Source organism: Rattus norvegicus, chromosome 13 (genome assembly GCF_036323735.1).
Source record: "Rattus norvegicus strain BN/NHsdMcwi chromosome 13, GRCr8, whole genome shotgun sequence".
Classification (NCBI taxonomy): Eukaryota; Metazoa; Chordata; class Mammalia; order Rodentia; family Muridae; genus Rattus; species Rattus norvegicus.
Window position 1 is genome coordinate 71142610 of NC_086031.1, and position 6000 is coordinate 71148609.

Here is a 6000-nt window from a genome sequence, read left to right on the forward strand (position 1 = left end):
ACACACACACATGCACATGAGCAAAGGAGGAACTTAGAAGGAACAGTTTGGTCTTGGCTACTGATGGAGATTTAAAAGTCATCTATGTAACAGTCTGAGAGGAAGCCACAGAGCATCACTCATCCCACAGAAATGATGAGAGCAGTGATAAGCAGGAATGCTGAGGATTCCTCTGAAGGAAGCGGTGGTGGTTTGAATAGGTGTGGCTCACAGTGTGTTTGAATGCTTAGCCCATAGGGAGGGCAATACTAGGAGGTGTGGCCTTCTTGGAGGAAGTGTGTAGCTGTGGAGGTGGGCTTGTAAGGTCTCCTATGCTCAAGCTATGTCCAGTGTGGTACAGTCTCCTGCTGCCTGCAGATCAAGACGGAGAACTCTCAGCTCCTTCTCTAGGACCACGTCTGTCTGCCTGCCTGCATGTTTCCCACCATGATAACACACTGAACCTCTGAACCTGTAAGCCATCCCCAGTTGAATGCTTTCCTTTGTAAGAGCTGCCTTGGTCGTGTGTGTGAGGCAATCCTCCCAAGGACTAGGATGGTCATACACCATCACGACCAGCTTGAACTACTGAGGTCCAGTCCATTTCCACCTCTGTCATCTCCATCCCAGTTAATAGGACAACAGCCATTCTAATTGCTTCACACATTTGCTACTTAAGTCAAAAGCACTACACAAGGCTGGGCATGGTGACTCGTGCCTGTATCCCAGCGCCTGGGAAGCTGAGGCAGGAAAGCCGCCGTGAGTTTGGGGATCTCTCTCTCTCTCTCTCTCTCTCTCTCTCTCTCTCTCTCTCACACACACACACACACACACACACACACACCCCTCTGTGGTAGTCTCCTAACACGTTATCCCCCTACCCACCTCTAGTCTTACTGATTTTCTTCTCCCTCTCAAATACAGCACTGGAATTACTGGTGTGAGAGTAGGGATTGGGAGCTCAGTGTTTACTTCAATAGCAGGTTCATCCGCCTGGCACGTGGGAGGCCCTCAGTTCAGCCTCCCAAGTTTTTTTCTTTAAAAAAAAAAAATGTTCTCAAAGAAGGACTTAATATTCATCGTGAGGAAAATTAACTCAGAATCAAAGGGACGGCTGAGTCAAAGCAAGATCAGCAGTGCCAACAATGAGCTCACATACAAAGCCATAAGGCCTGAAGACTCACATGGCACGTGTTTATTGGAAAAATAAATAATGAGGAAAGAGATAAGGGAGATCAGATAAGTTTACAAATGATTAACTCACAGATCCCAAGTGACTACGCTAACGCAGAAAAGCTAGGTAGGGATACCATTATGTTAATTACAGGGAGAAGGAAAAATTAGAGAAAGCCTGTACTATGTGCCTGTTGGCCAGACAAGGTATAAAATGGCAGCTGAACACACCGGTCTGGACGGAAGATAGGGATCTGCGGCGCACCGGTGCACTGACAACTAAGGTTAAGGCAGCTTCCCAGGTAGGTCACCCGGGAAATAACGAGGCTACTATTTACATACCACACCATCTTAGAACACTTAAGTGCTTTCCCCAGTATTATGGGGCATTTAAAACTTTAACAGCGGGGTTGGGGATTTAGCTCAGTGGTAGAGCGCTTGCCTAGGAAGCGCAAGGCCCTGGGTTCGGTCCCCAGTCCCCAGCTCCGAAAAAAAGAAAAAGGAAAAAAGAAAAAAAACTTTAACAGCAAAGAGATTAAGGGAGAAAAAGGAGCGCAGGATGCTGAGGGGGTGGGGATTATCCAGGGTCAGCACCATGGAAAAACTCAAAAAGCAAGCACAAAAAGAGAGGTGTGTGATGTTTTTATTTATTTGCAAGAGTTTAATAAGGATTATTAAAAAAAACAAGAAGGTGGTGCTTGGGACAGTTATTTCACAATGTGGTGACATACTAAGTGGGTGACTTACGTGCACAGTTGGTTTCAGGAAGAGCAAATGTGTTAGAGTAGGTTGCAAAATGTATTGAGGAACTGAAAACAGATCATAGGACTGAGGCCAGGCAGTTAAGGAAAATAATGACCCTCCACAGTGCTGGGCTCAAGGGGAGCTGGGCTGCTAACTCCTTTCACATTTGAATGTCTTATTTACTGTTGATTTCTCTGGATTTCTCTGTCTGTTTGGGGGTTTCTCTGTAGTTTGTTTTTTGAGACAAGTTCTCACTGTGTAGCCTTGGTTGCCCTAGAACTCAGATTTGCCTCACTCTTCCTCAAAGTGCTAGGACCATAGACCTGAACCACCACACACATTTCCACTCCATTTGCAAAGATACAGGCTTGTAAAGCAGAACTCTCCTCCTTTTTAGGTGACACAGTTGACCAGAGGAGTTGGCCAGCTGGCTTAGTGGGTGAAAATGCTTGCCACAAAAGCCTGCCATCCCAAACTGAATGGCTGGAAGCCGCGTAAGGCAGAAGGAGAAAACCAACTCCACCAAGTCGTCCTCTGCTCTTCATACTCACTACAGTGGCATGTGTATACCATCCCCACCCTAGGAGCTGCAGAAACACACTCATACACACACACAATAGTATGAAAATGTAACGCACTGATTAGACAGGAATGTAAGAAACCAATCTGTACAGGGAAGTTGTGTAATGTTCTGTGGTAAGCATCTTGTCTCCAGAAAGCAAATAAAAAAAAAAATTAGAGAAACAAAAGAATCATGTCCCAAAGAAGTGTCAACTTTAGCCTCCTGGCAGTTTTTTCATTAACAAAGATTTCCAAAGAACGTATAAAGCTCCACCACAAATAAATACTGGGTACCCACTACAGGTGAATAATTCCTACCTCACTCACCCTGAGGCTCAGCGGAGAAGAAAAAGCACTGTGGATAGAGTGGACAATCCAACCCCAAAACAGTGGGACACACCCAGAATCCTAGCATTGGGGGTGTGGGGGTGTTGAGGAAGGAGAAGCAGGAGTTTAAGATCATTCTCAGCTCTGCAGTGTTAGAACAGCCTGGGCTACAAAAGGGTAGGGAAAGAGGGGAAGGGAGGGAGGAGGGGGGGGGGATTAACAATCCAAAACATGGCTGGGGATTTAGCTCAGTGGTAGAGCACCTATCTAGGAAGCGCAAGGCCCTGGGTTCGGTCCCCAGCTCCGAAAAAAAGAACCAAAAAAAAAAAAAAAAAAAAATCCAAAACATAATGTGTTTTCTTCCCTCCAAAAATGGTTTTTTAGGAGGTGCTTTGGGGGGGGGGGCAGTTGGAGGGTTGTTTTGTTTTTATTTTTATTTTTCAAGACAAGGTTTCTCTGTATAGCCTTGGCTCTCCTAGAACTCATTCTACAGACCAGGCTGGCCTAGAACTCTGATCTGATTGCCTCTGCGACCCTGAGCCACCACTGGGCAACCCTACAACTTTTTCATGTAACTAACAAGACTGAAGAATATAAGAACTAGGGCAAATTTTATTTATATCTGCGTTTACTTACAAGTGATTTAAATATAACTAGTTATCCAACATGGAAAAAAAAAATCCCAAGAGTCCTGTCTGACAAATGGAACTTCCATAGGAAACAGGCACTCCTAGGCTAATGCCTAAAGATAATGTCTTTTTCTCAAAGTTCCTCCAACTCTTTAGTTCTATTCCTACAAGGTACTGGGCCTGACACTGAGAAGACACGGAAAAGATAGACCAACCTCGTGAAATCCACTATAAAAGAATTAAAGCATCTACTTACAACCGATGATTAACTGCTGGTAAGGAGACTTACAGAGTGCTAATAGGTTTATACTGACCAGTGGTTCCCACAGGGAAGTGATCTTTGGTTTGAGGAATGCTTGGTTGGGGGGAGGGGGGAGGGAAGAGGGGAGGAGGGGGATAAGGCCCGGGGGCAATGGTCCAGGAGATAAGAGAAAGCTTTTCAAGGACAAGAAAGGAAGCTGAAGGGGTTGGGGATTTAGCTCAGTGGTAGAGCGCTTGCCTAGGAAGCGCAAGGCCCTGGGTTCGATCCCCAGCTCCGAAAAAAAGAGCCAAAAAAAAAAAAAAAAAAAAAAAAAAAAAAAGGAAAGGAAGCTGAAGCCTGGAAAACCAGCCTAGGCTTGAAGATAATAGGCGCTCAGGCGCCCAGTAGCTTGGTCTGAGTCCTGAAAGAACGTGAAACCCCTGACCGGTTCCAAGCACGTGACAGGCTAAGCCGTGTGCTCCTCCACGTTTACTCCGCTAGCCCTTCACAGCATCGGAGTTCTTTGCAAGCCTCACTCCCGTGCTGCCTGAACTAGCTTTTAAAAAACAAGTCATCTATATTTCCCAGTTGAAAGCAAACAAAAGAAAAGAAAATATTCAAGTTGGATTCTGAATTCTTGAAGAAGGCAAGAAGTTTGGGGGGGGGGGGCCAGTGGCAACTACTTACATATTATAGTGACCAAGGAGTTTTAGAGTTCTATACAAAATGCAGAAAATGGAGCTTACAGTATTTTCTCCCAAATAACCGCTGAAATATATCTTAAGTTACATGCCTACTAGCACTTAAGATCAAAGACAGAAATTTAATTCCCTCCAGCTACTTACAAACAGAATATCAGCTTGCCGACAGGTTTCGGCGCCCCTGGCCCATATGGAGTCTGGTGTCTGGTAATGCCATCTTTCCCTCATATATACACCTCCCCCGCCCACATCAGAAAAAAACTGACTTCCAGAGCGCATTTTTTGAGTCGCTTTTCAAAGAATGCGATGACTTCTAATTCTCAACTTTCTTCGCTACTGACTGGCTTCCGAGACGCCACATGATTCGGAGGGGACTGCAAGCCATCACTGGTAATGAAAAGGCTGCCAGTCATCCGATGCATCGGATGGCTGCGGGTAACTTTCCCGCTCTCCCTTCTAAACTCGGCGGGACCCTCCCCCGGCAGTAGGCAGCGTCCGGGCGGGACAGTCCGGCCCAGGCTAGGCCAGCAGAGCCGGAGCGGCGCCGCCACCGCAGTCCCCTTCCTCTTGGGCTCAGGGTGGACCTGGTCAGGAAAGGAGGAGGGGAGCGGAAGCTCGGGCTTACCTGCGACCCGAGGACAGCTGCAGCGGTCTAGGCGGTAGGCTGGGCGGCCGCGGGAGGGTCGCTGCGTTAGGGTGTCCCTTCGCCAGCCCGCAACGCCGCCAGCCGGGCTACGGAGGAAGATAAAGCGCAGGCCCCCACCCCCGTTCTCCGCCCCAACCTCCCAGCCCGCGGCTGCGTCACGCGCATCGCCCCGAGCTCCCGGATGCCATTGGTGGTCCTGCGGCGCCTGGCAACGCCCACTGCCACGCCCTCTCCGGGCTCTAGGGTACCCGCTGGGCTTCTCCAGCTACCTGGCTTTCTTGGCTCCACCCCAACTCTCCTCCATTGTGGCGAGTCAACTTCCTGAGAGTTTGAAAAGGCAACCAGGAGAGGTAGCATGGACAAGGAGAGTCTTACACTGACCGTTAAGGAACCGGACAGGAGCTGTGGCCGAAAACCTGTTATAAAGTCGTTTTGTGGTCTAAATTCTACTTGACTCAGTCTGTCCTTCAACAACACACAGCTTAGATAAGACAAAAGTGAGTCACTTGAAGTTATGGGACAATCAAGTAATTTAAAAAGCATCCTTGGGACTAAATAATCAAAAAAATGATACAGAGAGATTTAGGACATAGATAAAGCGTTTAGGCCTTGGACTTCTCAAAAGCAAAGATGTGAATTTAGGGTAAAGGTGAGTGAAAGAGAAAAGCTAAACGGAGAGACACTGTCGGCCTGCAAAAACAAAAAAAAAAAAAAACAAAAAAAAAAACAAAAACCAAACGTGTCAGCTAAACTGGCTCCATTAATCTTTCGGTCAATCTCTAATCTGTCCAGTTAACCATTCCTTTCCAAGTCAGATACCCTAAACAATGCCTGAGGCTTGCAAGGATTGCCTACTCTATAGAACTTTCACAAAAGGAGTTTACCTGCTGGCCCATAGCAGGCAATGCTACTCACCTCAGAGCTTGGCTCTGCACGGGTGTGCCCAGATTTCGCCCTCTCTGGGACAACCGTGATTAATGGTTCTGTCAACAGCTTGGT

The 6000-nt window shown here is 47.1% G+C and overlaps 1 protein-coding gene across 2 annotated transcripts in view; it reads right to left on the reverse strand.

Moving 5' to 3' along the window:
• Soat1 (sterol O-acyltransferase 1) overlaps positions 1 to 5167 on the reverse strand; it is a 42599-nt gene extending 37432 nt beyond the window's left edge. The window contains 1 exon segment of one of the 2 annotated variants that reach the window (NM_031118.1): positions 4981 to 5063. The gene's annotated coding sequence lies outside the window, so the exon portion shown is untranslated. 2 annotated transcript variants of the gene reach the window in all.
• Positions 5168 to 6000: the final 833 nt, after the last annotated feature.